The following is a 14,817-nucleotide window of genomic DNA, read 5'->3' as shown; positions in this document are numbered from 1 at the left end:
AAACTTGCTTTGTTATGGCTTAACAAGGCACTTTGTCCCCCTCTCTGCCCCGACGGCAATAGCGACAGGTAAAACTAGCGCTGTGCTGCTGCATCTGGGTCTGCAAAAGATTTTTTGGAGGTGTGCTGTGTTGGATGGAGGTAGCACCTCTTCACCCTCCTGACTGACAAGGCTGAGTCAGATGGTGCCTGGGAGAGCAGGCACATTTGAGACAGGGGAAGGTTACTGGGAAAGAAGGTATTTTCTACCAACATTTTTCTTGAATTGAAATTAAAAGCTGAAAAGATTTATTACATTGGCATGTTCGTGCTGCTATATTTAAGGTGGTGTCAGTGTTCTCAGCATAATCCTTCTTATGCACCGAGGATTAAAACTCAGCCATAATAAAGTACTCTGAGCTGAAACTTGTCCTCAAATGTTTCCTACTTGAAGCACCAATTTTATTTTATTAAATGAAAAATAAAATTAATTCAAGAGTTTTGTGAGTTTGGAGATGAGAACAAGGAGGAATTCTGCCCATAGGTTTTTCCCTTCTGATTGCTAGCAAAGTCAAGAGACCCACGTGGAGACGATGCTGCCAAGGTAGAAACATGTTCGTGTTTTTCTCACCTTGAGCATGGAATATCGGACTACAGACTGAAAAAACACCTTCACCTATGAACTAGTGATAAAGATGTAAATGAATACAAACTCCTGTTTCCACCCTCCCTGCGGTGCTCCCAGGACATCTGTGTACAGGCGAAGGGAGCCAGAAACAGCTGAACTTTAAAAAGCTTTCACTTCCTCCCTGGAGCGTGTGTTTACTCTTGAACATGCTACAAATAATTAATAGGTTATATCTGTTGAAATAATAAATAACGTGTCAACAAAGCTGCTTTGTCTGTGTGGTAGGAACAAATCTCTGCAAGGGAATTTGCATACCCTTTTCCAGTATATTGTAATTACCAAAAATATCTAGTTTCCTGAGTTCTCCTTGATTGATGGACAGCATTTTTACTCTGTAGGTTCAGCTCTAAAACATGCACCTGAATCATAGTCCTGATCACCCTAAAGAGGTTTTGCGTGATTGTTCTCACCCTTCGGGCAGGGGTAGGACTGCAGGTCAGGATCCAGCTGGCTATGCCGGATCAGTAGAGTGTATATGGGACAGGGAGCATGTGGGAGAGGGAGAAAATCAGATTGACTGTGGGATGCCCCCCCCGCCCAGACAGCAAGAAATGGTCAGGTTTCCATTTCAGAGAGGATAAACACGAGTGTGGGTGATGTCAGGAAGGTCTCAGCAATATAGACCTTAAAGACAGGGAACCTGGACTCATTTGAGACATGAAAAGACGCAACAAAAGTTGCACAACTCATTATCAGGCTCTTAAATATGTATGTATACACATATATATATATATATATATATTAATTCAGGGCTGTTTATCAGTTTTGCAGAGGAGCTACTAAACTCATTTCTCCATCTGCCTGTTGCTGGTGGCTACTCACAGGTCCTGCAGAAGGATCTCAAGAAGCTGCTCCTGAAAAGGGTAGGAGCCAGGCGTACTTTTCCAGTAAGCATTTCTTCTTGCAATTAATACGTCTGTAGATTAATTAGCGCTGATAACAACTGTTCATGGCAGGCTGTGGGAAGTTGTTGAGCACTTAATGACTGCCATAAAGTCCCTGCCCAGCCTCCACGTGACAAACAGAGCACATACAGCCACGGTGCAGTGCAGAAATGCTGAGGAAGATGGTGGTGGGAAGGGCAGCAAATCCGCCCGAGTTTTTCTGTGCTGGCCATGCTCGAACCACAGCCTTCTGGGTCAGCTGGAAATAAAGACTCGTGGCTGGGCTGGCCCTAGGTGCAGGGAGCAAGGCAGCCTTAAAGCAGCCCTTTGGTCTGAGATAAGAATGAACTGAAGCTTTGAAGCTGAGATTTTGGAAGGAGGGAAAAATTTCCAAACCTCGTGGAAGAGCCTAGTGCTGATCATAGCATCGGAAATGGCTGGAGTCGGGGGTGTCCCTTTGATTAGTTTTAATACAAAACTTTCCCAAGGGCATGCGCCAGCTGGAAGCTCCGATTGAGGAGGAGGAGGGAGGACCACAAAGATGGGTAGTTGGCCCTGAAGCAGTATAATACCACCAGGATACTGTCCTTTCTGATGTTATGACACTGAAATCTGGGATTCAGGGAGACTATGTAGCATAAGCATATTATATGTGCAGTCTTTATGTAATATAGCCTGGAAATGTCAATTTAAATATACCTGAACAATTTCAGTTTGATTCCTTTTGGGGATATACATGTTTATATGATCTTTAAGCTATATGTTCACATGCTGTTTTTTTTCCAAAGTGTCCATGTACGCAAAGTACAGAGCTCCTTTAAAGAGCACCTGTTTGATATTTTATTTCCAGAAAACTACTCAGACTCTGCTCCAGAGGCAGTGACTAATTTCCTCTCAGGCTTGTCTGTGACATTCATCAGTTTAACTTTAATTGAGGAGAATGTTGCAGAGTGTCTTCACGTTTTACTGAATCTTCATATATATTTAGTGTTCTAACAAGAAGGGCGACATTATTGCGGCGGAGGAAAGTGCCGAGTCACCAACAGAAGGTTCACCAAACAGCGCTGATCTGCAGCACCCAGCCGGCGGTGATGCAGAGCCGGGTATCTCACGCCCTGGGTGCTTTCTCTGTTACACTGCCTGGATGTGGCTGGGGGAGCTCAGAACCCCTGTAAGACCAGATTCCAGGCTATCAACCCCAAAATGAGCAGCTTGCAACTACTAACAACTCCAGAAAAGTTAGCATGTTGTGTAGGAACTCTGTGAGGGAGGTAGAAGCGGGTGTATTATCTGGGTCTTTAGAGACGACTGTCTTAAATCCAGGGCTAGCTTTTCTAGTTTGGTTTTATTGGGAATTTATGATATGGCCTGAAGTTTCATGATGGTGAATTTAGGAAAAAAATAAAATAATACAGATTAGAGATTTCTGAGAAGGAAAAAAAACCAAACCACACCACCAAACCCAAGCATTTTTTCCCATGTTAAAAAATTAATGGCAATCTGCTCTGTTAAATTTTTGACTATTACAGGGGGGATGTAGAAAAATTTTATGCAGGGAATATGCCTTTTGTCCTTTGAAGTTCCCTTGAAAATCTGTTCAGATTTGGCTGTGCTAAATGCATTTGTGAAATTAGTATTTGCACATGCTCAGTAGAGACTTTTTTTGATTTTTAGCAGCTAAAATCTCTAGTGAATCACCTGAGTGGCTTGGAGCTGTGCCTTAACCACAGGCGGATTGTACGCCATTCCAGGATGGTAGTGTGAAATGCGGGATTGCGTGGGCTTTTTCAAGAAAAGGAAGATTTCAACCCTATGGATGAACATGCAAATGGCACAAAATAGATGTCATTAACTTTCAAAACCCACAGATATTATCAGTAGATACGGGACCAGAGTCTTTACAACTGTCTTCGCAAGTTGAGCAAAACTAAGAGGAGGTGGAGCAACCAGACTGCTTGCAATAAAATTTCAGAGATGCTTCTCTCTGAACATGCCCCGTGCTTGGACGAGGTTTGCCATACGTGCTGTCCAGGCAGTCACTGCTCTGCTTTTCCACCTGCAAAGCAGGAACCATCCCAGATATTGTGGCGGCACAACTTTGCCTCCCACCCTCCGCACTCCTTGCCTTTTGGAAAGGCAGGAGTGCCTGCCCTTCAGCTGCCTTTCCAAATCAAATGTAAGAGTCTGGAGTGAGAAGAAGACACCCTTGCTCAGGGATTAAGCAAATAGGACCTCTCCTTTGCGTGCCACAGCCCTAAATGTGTCAACAGATGGTCGGGTCAGCAAAGGGGAATTTTACCTGGTTATGGCCACAGGGAGATAAAAGCAGCAAAGCTGCTAAACAGAATTAGTATTTATTTGTATGGCATTTAATTTTGCTGTATAAAGGTCACTCTTGCCTTTTGTGTTGGGGAAAGAGAGAGCAGCTGTGTTTTTTCTCCTCAGCTCCAAGATATCACCCCCCCCCTTATTCTATAGGCAGGAATTCTCAACTACTTTTTATGAGCTCACTTCATAAAGAGACATTTCTTGCTGAGAACCTAAAAGGAATTTATCTTTTAAACTCTCATCCACTGTGACAATGAAGACAGAGACTACACTGCGCCCAAATGCAGAAGGCAACGAAGCAACAGAATTTCTCCAGGAAAGGTAACCAGAAAAGTTTGCCTGACCCGTTTGTTCCTGGGTGATGGGGATTTACCCACATGCTGTCCAACATTTCACAGACTGCCCTCGCTGTATGATGGATGCACTTTGTACGTCCCACCTGATCCTGTGTCTTTTATGGCTCATGGTGGGCTGCAGCAGATCTACCCTACAATAAGGTTTAAATAACAGGGAGTCCTTTGAGAGTCAAAAGTATCCTCTTGCATGCTGACGTGCACGCCTGGCCCTGTGCTCCAGCCTCAGCACGCACCGGCACGCGGTGGGCAAGGGGGGAGGTGACGTCCCAGCAAACTGCAAGAGTCTGTTCATCTCAGATGCAGACACAGCCTGCTCTTCAGTCCTGGTGCACACATAGGGACACAAGGGTCTGAGGATGGAAGACCCCACATGTCCCAGTTCAGGACGTGGCTGAGCTGCAGGGACCCAGTGCCCGGCACACACTAATGGACCCACAGCAGAGCTCTGCGGTACTCCCGTTCAGGAGGTTTTATCTAGAGTGAGGTGAGAGCCTCCACACAAGGATTTCACCCGCTCTAGCTCTACACCTTTACCCCATGATCTTCTTGGTTATGCTTGATCCAACAAGCCCCAAGTCGGCACCAACCCTGCATATCCTCTGCCTGCCCTCGGCTGTGTGCATGGCTTCGCCTGGCGCTGCTGCCTTCCCCCACGGGCCCGGGAGGCTCGGGCAGCGCTGAAGAAGTAGCAACAGTTCCCTCCAAGAGCCTTTCCTGCATATCTCCTTTGGGCTTTTTATAACCGGGTACTAGATCAGCTATTCGCACCCGAGCTGCCGTGTGGGATAATGCGCACAGGCGAACATTGTTACACGCAAACACAAATATTGGAGATGCTGACAGATGGAGGAATCACACTGTTTTGCGGGGAGGAAGGGCAGAAGAGGAGCAGGAATATCAGAATGAGTCTTGCCATTTACATATAACAAGCTACAGCTATATTTGGATACGCTGCTGCATTCACAACCTTCCCAATTGCCAGGCTTTCAAATACACACATTACCACCAGAAGTGCTCTTGCTTAAGTGCTCCCATCTCCAGGATTTCCTTTGAAGTATCTGACTGAAGTAATGTAAAGTGCATTTCAATTGGCAGTGAATGCAGGTTAAATGGTAACAGCACAACAGATCCAGTGTTCCCTGGGCTTTTTCTTTTACCAGTCTCTCTTTTTAAGAGAGTGGGTTACTTACTGTAACACTGCATTCAGGCACCTTCAGTCTATTAAGCCTCTCTCCTGACCCTCTATACAACTGCTTGAGGATGCTGTGAGCTGTATCAGTACTGCTTTAGTACACAAAAAAGTGAGTAAATGCACCGCTGAGTGCCCAGGCTGAGCAGTACACAGTGGGTAAACTCATTTTAGATATCTGTGCACTTGCATTTATCCTTGGCTACACCACCCAGCTGGCTGGAGACTGATCCAATCGCTTTGGATCACTCTGGATCTGTGTGTCACCTCCCATACATGTTGATGGAGCATCAGCTATTTAACCTTTAAACGGAGTATTTTGCTAATCCGTTGGATTGGCTGAAGAACGTATATCATGCTATCAAAATAGCCAAGCCTGCACTGAACAATGAAATATCCCCACCTGCCCACGCCAGACACTCTCTCCACCTCAGGCTGCTGAGCCAGCGCCGCAGCACCGCTCTTTGAAAAGCAATCAAAAAATGCAGGGTAGGGGAAGAGCTTAACCCAAGCCACTGGCATTGTCCAAGAGGAATCTTACCGTGTCTGGTCTTGAACAGCATCTTGCTCATCAGAAAGAGGAATGACCCACTGCAAAACCTCAGGCTGAAGACTCCTGGTAGTTATTAACCAAGCTAATTTGGTACCAGGGAAAGGACTGAGCTGGGTTATGGATGTGCTAATATGCTACCCAGGCGTGTCAGGGGAGAGGACATGGATTAGCTGAAGAGGGACGCAGAGGTCACATCCTCCTTCCACTTCTGTACCACAAAATCAGGCTGAGTGACTTCTAAAGGTAACAAGAGAGGGGATCACATACCAAAACCGCTGTGTAGCACAGCCAGGCTAAAGCTTTCCCACCATCAAACCCCATTTGCGTCTGTGTGTATGTCTACGCAAGAAAGATGGGAATTCAACTGCTGCAGTTACCTTGCGTGTGCTTCATACATACAAGCTCGGGAGGATTTTCTTTATTTATTTTTTTTCTTCTTAAAGCTGTAAGATATTTCTTTCAGATTCATCTTTGGAGTGGAAGGGGCGTGGGGAAAAGGAATGCTCTGCCAGGGATTAGCTGAACTGAAAACCTTACATCTGAGTATCTTCCAGATCTGGGTTTGGTAGCTTCTTATAGCTTCCTCATGGCTTCTCTGAACCTCCACCCGTGATAGATGTTTAACATGCTGTAATGCATATTACTCTGTAATGACTTTGGTGGAGCCATTACAATGAGTTACACCAGTGACAGATTGATACTTAAGTCAGTATATGTTTGCATAATATCTGTCTACGTTCTCACATAGCCCCCCATTACCGGCACACATATAGCATAATGACAGCACGGAGAGCCATATGACTGGTGGGTTCAGCCCTATTCCCTGTCACATATTGCCATGGTACCCAGAGCTGAATCACTGAGTATGTTTAAATAGGCGGACATTAATTTATAGAGTAAATCATTATGAAATGGAGGAAATAAGTGACTATCATTGGCACTGATTTGATCTAATGGAGCCTCACGCTAAATTGCTAATATTCTCCCTCCCCCAGGTTTTTTTTTTCCTCTTAAATGACAGAAACAAATAAAAATATAAGCCTTTGTTCAACCTGCCTTCAAAACACCATTGCCAGGTACACGGCTTGCTGATTACGTACAAATTTACCTTACCTCCTCCCTGCTGCTTCCCAGGCTGGGGAACAGGATTTCTTCCTTTTGGTTTCAGTAAAGCCTCAGTGACCTGAAAATTGAAGGAAGACAATTTATCGCTCTCCCCTAAACTGTCCTTTCCCTTTCTTATCTGGAAGCAGGCAGCTTTTGGTTCACTCGAGTGGAAGCTGGCTGTCCATTTCCTGATGGCAGCGAAGAGCAGACTCCCATCTGGTTGATGCAGATGCCACTGTTTTGACTTTATCCAGGTGGTCACCCAGCAAACCCTGTTGTGCCTAATTATTTAAGAGGGTTGTGAAACACTAGGTGATTTTATATACCATATGTGCTAGAAAACATAAGCATGAAGATGCTGTGACTTAATGATGTGGCAACTTCAGCTCTGAATCTTCCGTGTTTTACGGATTAGATCTGACCTTTCGCTTTACTGTAATGCACTTTGTAGCGTTTAGCATGAAAGAAGAGCAAACAGCATTGGAGATGGGAAGGTTATCGGCAGCGGTGACAGAGCCATCCTCCATCCTCTATCAAGATAAAGCACTTGACTCAATTTTAGAATATCCATCCTAGCAGGGAGAAGGCGGGAGGAGCGGGGGAGAGAGCCTGTCCTTTAAATGGAATTTCAGGATTTGGAGTTCAGAGACTTCCTTCGTGGTATTAGAGCAAATCACAGACCTTCTTCAGAGCAAAATAACAACACACCGGGTCTCCTGCTCTGGTTATTAATTTATTTATTTTGAACGCACATAGTTTTGCTGCTTTGACTTCTCAAACAATGGGAAGGTACAAGGGGAGAAGGATAATAAATTGCATTGCCTCTTTTTTGCCATCACAGGAAACCTTGAGGGACTGTTCAGCAAGCTAGAGCTCTTATCTGCCTTTGGGCGATCTCATTATCAAACCTTCATTTTGCTCCCCAGCAGGAGAGATGGCCTGCAATGTATGATAACCTCTACTTATGAAACTCACACTCCAGAAATCTCTGATAATAGGCCAGCTAAAATGGAAAACCAAAGAGCAGGCAGTGGGTTTTCAGTCGCCAATAAAGACTGTACACACACACACACACACACACACACACACACACAGAGGCAGGTACCGAGACACCCTTATGTTTATTTATATTTCTATGCATCAGTCCAACTCTGACGGCACCTCCCAGAACTTAAACGACAAATCTGATACGGCTAATATTTTCCAGCATACTTTGAATAGTAGTCTCAAGTAAGCCTGTGCAATACAGGGGGCTGTGTCCCGTCTACAGAGAGGTCAGTGGAATCAGTGGGAATTATAATCGATCTAACCTGCTCAGGTGTTTTTATAAATCCCATTAAACACTTGCTTAAAGACTACTGAAAATATGAGCTGTGGGAACATCAGTAGTTCCTGGGGGCACGGGGGAAAAGGGGAGAGGAGGAATAAAGAGAATGAAGTTCCTAAAACACTTGGGCACTTTGATTATATTTATTTTCAATTACTTTCCTGTTGCTAACTCTCCTGTGAGCAGACTTTGCCACAATGGTTTAACTCCTTGCCCGCACTAGTACCATTTGTGATGACAGCCCCCTGATTCACCCCTCAGCCACCAAACCCTCCATTTCTGAACCCTTCACCTCTCTGTGGGCAGTTGAGGAAAAAATGGGTTTCCAGCTCTCCCAGTGCAAATCTTCCTGGGTATGGGCTAGAGAAGATGAGAGGTTGAGAGCCCTCCACCGAAAAAGCCCTGTTAGCCACTCAATCTTGTTTGCACCAAGACACCTCCAGCTCAAGATCCACGTGTGAATGGTGATTCCTCCTGTTTCCTCCCCATGAAGAAATTTTCCTGCTGGCCCCTCTGGGCAGTGAATGACCACCTCCCTCTGCAAGCCGTGCGTCATGACCACCTCCCACTGCAAGCCAGGCGTCACCCACATGCTGGCTCGTTGCCACGCCGTCATGAATACCAGCCTCTGCCAAGCTCCCTGTCTCACCCAGGGGTTGAAGAATGGCACTGGGGGGTCAAGAGATGGAGAGGAGGGGTGGGCAGGGGGTCTGAGGGGTTCAGCCCACCATGTCCTGCAAAGTGATCCAGCCTACAGCTGGCCATCAGGGCACAATCACAACATACACCCACGACCAGGGCTTCTGCAGTAACTGCCCACCCCAGGTTGGGAAGGTGATGTGTTGAGTCATGAAGCAAAGGTGAAGAGCTGAAGAGCTCCTTCCAAGCACAGAAAGGTCTCCAGAAGGACTCACTTGAATGCACAGCCACACTAATCTGTGCATTCCCACTTGCAAGGCTGCATCGCAACCACATCCCAGCTCCACAAGCCCCCCAGCCCACCCCAGAAGTAGCTGCTCTGCCATGGACAGGCTGTGCTGTTCCCCCCGGGCAGAGGATTAGGCCATGCAAACCCTACCGCCCTGCACCCCTGGGCCACCCACATCCCCATTCCGCTGCCGTGCCAAGGGCTTCTTTATCACAACCTGAAAAACGTGGTAATCCAGGCTATGAACTTCATTTTTATCTCCTTTTGTTGCACCACTGGGAGACGGTCTGGATCAGAAAGAAAATGATGTGAAGGTGAAACACCTGGAAGCATTAAAAACCCTTCCCCTCTTTTTTTGTTTCCATTTTCCTATCAGTAAAAAGGGTTAGAAATGGCCAGTTGGTCTCCCTCACTAGTGTGGGTGATGCAAAAATGTATCTGAACTTGTAAAATCTCCCTAGGCATAACACGCTGCTGAAAATATGATAACAGTCTTAATTATATTTTAATATATCATGTGGATTATATTTTTAATACCTTAAAAAATAATCAGCCTGAAAAATCCCAGCTAGTGAGGAAATAAATGCAGAGGACAAAAATACTAAGATATGAAAAGATTGTTCTTATTAAAGGCTAAATAGGTCTTGCTTTTAAATTCCTATTAAACAGGAACGCATATTGGAAAATAATCATAAAAAACCATGGGAAGGCACCAAGTTACCTGCCTGGAGACCTCATTGGGATGGGTTGTCCTTGCTGAACAAAGGACTAAAAGCAATAGGGTTCCCCCCAGTTTTCTGCTCTGGATCTTAGATATGGGGAAGTGCTCACCCACGGGTGTTTCCCCGAAGAAGCAGGGGCAGAGCGGGGAGCAGGGGCTCCCGGGGTGCTGGGGCTCACACCGTGTGGGGGGGAGGCAGGCTCCATTCCCCCTCCCTCCCTGTGCACAGCCTGTAGCACTATGGCTGAGCTCACCACCACCATACACCCCGGGAGGGTGAACAGGAGCCAGGTCACACGTGCTCTTACAGCTCCAAAACGCACATTTTTTTTGGTTTACGTTAGAGGTTTTCAGTTCCAATGCCTATTAATCTAGTACTTTTCAGAAACACCACAACCCCACTTTACAGCAGATAGGATGACATTTGGGTCATCATAATGGAGAGCAGAGTTACTCACTGAGTGCTAAACCAGCCAGGGCTGGAGCCAGGTTGGTCTGGGCAGACCCTACAAGGGTCCACATGAAAATGGTGATATTATCAACAAAGTCAAGCCTACTTCGAGTGAACACGCAGAAGCCTTTTCTTTAGAAATTGGCGAGGATTTCGGTGGAATTCAGAGCAATCCCCTTTTAACAGAGCTGCCTGAGCTCTTCTCAGGTGTTATTTTGCAAAACACAAAAACCTGAACCCTAAAAACAACCTCACAAGGCAGCAGATCTCTGCTCCCGATGTCCTCCACTTCATGTTTCACATCAATGCATTGGTCGGATTCCAGGGAGCTGGAAGGAGATGGAGCTCACGCTCGTTCTCCTCTCCCATGCTAAGGGCAGGTAATTATCTCTGCATTCCTGGAGGAATGTTACAATAAATATGGCTGTCATTTTTCATTACTGCACAGTGAACAAAGGGAACAAAGAGAACAAAAGAACGTGTGGTTTTGCTAACCTGGGCTTGCGTGTGCTTGTATATATGCAAGATGTAAGTAGAGGGGGAGAGTTTATTGCTATTATTTATTGTGGATAAACCAATCTGGGTGAATGTCTCAAAATTTACCAGTTTTTCAAACTAATTAAAAATCTTTCTCTGGGAAAATCCTTACCTCCTACTTGCTGTCCCACCATAAGGATTGTTGGCTTAAAATGGAAATTATTTGAAAGGCAAGAAACACAATCATGTCTCCTTAACTTCTACCCTACAAAGTACAAACACTCTCTTTCTGATTCCCTTCACCCCCCCCACCCCCGCCATTTGACATCCTCTTAGTAGTGGCTGGATTTCTGAATTTCTCTTGATGGCCACCGTCTTACCATGTTGGAAAATATGGCAAAGGAATTTGTGCAAATAAAGGTACTTAGAAAACGTGTGTGTGTTATTCTTCCCTCTATAGTCATCTATGACAGTTCTGTTTCAATGCAGACAAGACAAAATAAACAATGGCCAGTACCCCTCATCACTGAGTATCTAATCTGAGGCACAGCCAGCTCAGAGTCCATCTCTATGCCTGTGTATTTTTTTGCGTGGTGCCTAGGTGTTTTTACTAACTGAACAGACACTTTGATTTGCCAAACTGTTTTTTACAGGAAAAGAAATTAGAAGGTTCACAGTGATCACACTGATGCAAAATCCTGAGATGCAGGAAGAACAGTTTGCACTCACCTGCCTGAAGTCTAGCAGCAAATGGAAAATTTCAGTGTAAGCAAACATTTTGCCTGGCAACTGTCTACATATGCAACATCAAACTCTGGAAAGGACTAAAACCCACGTAGCTAACAACAGTTACTAGTGTACAAAGGATGCCTGCACCAAGTCTTGCCTTTCCCTTTCTCTATTACCAGAGAAACTTTGCTGAGATCTAGTAGTGACAAATTCACTGCTGTTATATCCAAAACACTATACTCAGTCTTCCACGCTGTTTTCTACAGCTTTTGTAAATCCCCTCCTTTTGCTTCTCAGCTCTTGATGAGTATGGTTGTACTGCCACTTCCACTACCACCTTCTCCACCCCAAGGCTCTGGTCCCTGGTGGTCTCTGCTGCACCCACACTCGTTTGCTACCAAGATCCAACCTACAGAGACCCAGGCACCAGCTAATGTCTGCATCAGAGACACACTGAAATCCCTCTCCCCACAGCAGCGCTAAAACATCAGCCTAACAAGGTCTTGCAGTGTCAGACCCTCTGAACAATTCCTGCCATTAACTACTCTCCAGAAGTCCACAGCTGTCATGCTGCTGCATGACCCTCTGTTATTCTGGATCCAATGTACTGAAAACAAGTAATTTTTATATATCTATGTTTATATCCATCCATCCATCCATCCATCCATCCATCCATCCATCCCTCTGTCCATCCATATCTCTCTTGGAGCTACAGTGGCTCCATATGGGCCCAGAGCTGACTTGGGAGAAGCTCAACCACCCCAGAAGATGCTGGTTTCCAGCAGTGTGGACAATCTGCTCCAGCAGGCATGGGATGAGCTGGGTTCTCTCCCAGTACTGCACCAAGGACTGTGCAGACACATGAGCGTCATGGGGCTGATGCTCAGCTGCAAGAAGGCTTCATGATGGACATTTCTGTGCTGTATGCAAAGGGGCAGCCACATCCAGGCTAGGTCCTCAGCACCCTTTGCTGTGGTAGCACAAAGCCCAGTCATGTAACAGGATTAGTTCCTGTACAGCTTCAATGAGGGGGTAACACAGAAGTTGTGTAAAGCAACTGCAAGCCCTGTCAGAAGTGCAGGAAGTGAGTAACTGGTGAAAAAAAATAATTTCTGAAATAAAGAACACTGATGAACAATGAGATATTTCTGATTTGTCACTCTCTCATCTGGTCCTAACTCGGTCACTCTAACAGGCACCTTCTTGTCAGTAGCCACAATGAAATCAATTGAGTGGGAGTGCAAAGCATCAGCATTACTTGCGAGAACAATTCAGTTAGGGAAGGTTGCTCTGCTGGTAATATTAGAATCAAAACATTCAAATGCAAAGACAGAGAGGCTAACAATTCAATTTACGCTGTGAATGCTGAACAGCACATTAAGCAAATCAGTTCAGATGGCTCTGCGTTGTTCTTGTTTATAGAAGACCAGAAACAAAATTTCAAATTTCAAATCCTGAACCACATCTAAATGCTAGAGCTGAAGCACTAGAATATTAGCTAATGATATTTTTATTTTTCTGCTTTTAACACAGCTGATTTGGTCTTCTACTTCTGCCCTGTGGTCCATAGAGAACTGCTGTGGTCTTTTACAGAAGAAATATCACGCTTACTATGCAGCTACACCTCATGTCACGGGCTGGAAGGCAGGCATTTTAGGGATGTTAATGTTATTTTTTTCCCCAATATTCTTCTGCCATAAGATCATCCACAATGTAATAAAGCTTCCAGCAAGAGTTTGCCATTTCCCCCACAGTTTTAGGCTCAGGTTTCCAAAGGATTGTGAGTTTCCAAAGTTGCAAATAGCCATTCCAAGGATTTTGAGGAACTTTACATGTTTGGTACCTAACGATGGCAGGTTATACTAATGCCATCTGTGCCATCAGGACTTGGGGGTGTTCCCCCACCTCTGACACGCTGCCTTGAGCCCTTCAGCAGAGCAAAGAGTCTGTACAAATGGGAGAGGTGCATGATAACACCCCTTCCATGATGGACCCGATCTTGGGGAGAAGGTCTTCAAATGTTCCTGGACTCTGTCTTAAACCCTGGCCCACGCACTCCAGGGGTCTCCAAATATTGCAGCAAGGTGTGTGTGTGTGCATATATAAATATATGTTATACTGCACATAACTAGACAGGCTAGAGACACGGATGAGAACAACCCATTACAGCAAGACCTAGATCAGATTGTAATTTTATAGCTGAAAGCATCTTTTTACAAAAACTTGAGGAGATGGAAGGAAAGTCCCCCAAACCAGGCAGGCGGAGACAGCAGGGCTGGAGGCGGCAGAGCCAGCCCCGGTGCCGGCAGTGCTGCCGTGTCCCCACGGTGCTGTGCACTCCCAGGTAGGGCTAATTAGCTCTTGTTGAGCACCACATTAGCACAGCGATGCAGACCTGGGGACTCGCACTCGCTTTCACGCATACCCCGGCTTGCTTGGAGCTACACTGTGCCACTTACAAATGTTTTAAGATTCATTAACCTCCCTCCGCACTCCCCAACCGGAGAGACAATATATCAGGATAGGAAACCTGCAGCAGCAGCGAGACAGACAGGATGATAATTTCTCACCCGTTCTCCTTTCCTCTGCTCTAACACACTCCAGATAATCACACCCGAAGCTAGATCAGACAGGGACAAAATTAACTGGAACTAGAACTCGGTCCTCACACATTTCTTGCTTGTATCTACACAAGGCACCGTGACCCTTCCCTATCTGTCACCTTGTCTGTACGTCAACCGTAGGAGCTAACAGCCCAACTTCCCCACGCCATGCAAGCCCGCTCTGCTGTTAAGCGAAAAGGATATTGAGACATTCCCGGTTATGCGTACGCTGTCCTCCGTGGCCGTGTGTGCACGCCTGCACATGTGTGAGGTGACACAGGCAATCGCACGCCTGGTTATCTGAGTCCCCTGTGCATTCCCATGCAGGCATGGGAATTCACGGAGTGTTTTCCCCACGTCTCTCTCTTTTCCCAAAACTCAAAAAGTCAGTGCCTATAATTTAACCATCTCTGCAGTGCTGTTATTCAGTTGTTTATATCTCAAAAGTATGGAAAATATTCTTCAAAAAATGACCCTGGTAATGTATTATGAATTTGT

At 45.6% G+C, this 14,817-nt stretch overlaps 1 long non-coding RNA gene across 3 annotated transcripts in view; it reads right to left on the bottom strand.

Annotated features, from left to right (window-relative positions):
• LOC114012852 (uncharacterized) overlaps window positions 1-14,817 on the bottom strand; it is a 189,345-nt gene that overhangs the window by 52,633 nt on the left and 121,895 nt on the right. For all 3 annotated transcript variants that reach the window (XR_003555566.2, XR_003555568.2, XR_003555569.2), the window contains exon 3: window positions 7,090-7,159. This is a non-coding gene — a long non-coding RNA (uncharacterized LOC114012852). The remainder of the gene's footprint in view (window positions 1-7,089; window positions 7,160-14,817) is intronic.

Source organism: Falco peregrinus, chromosome 9, assembly GCF_023634155.1.
Source record: "Falco peregrinus isolate bFalPer1 chromosome 9, bFalPer1.pri, whole genome shotgun sequence".
NCBI lineage: Eukaryota > Metazoa > Chordata > Aves > Falconiformes > Falconidae > Falco > Falco peregrinus.
This window is presented reverse-complemented; position numbering and strand designations above follow the sequence as displayed.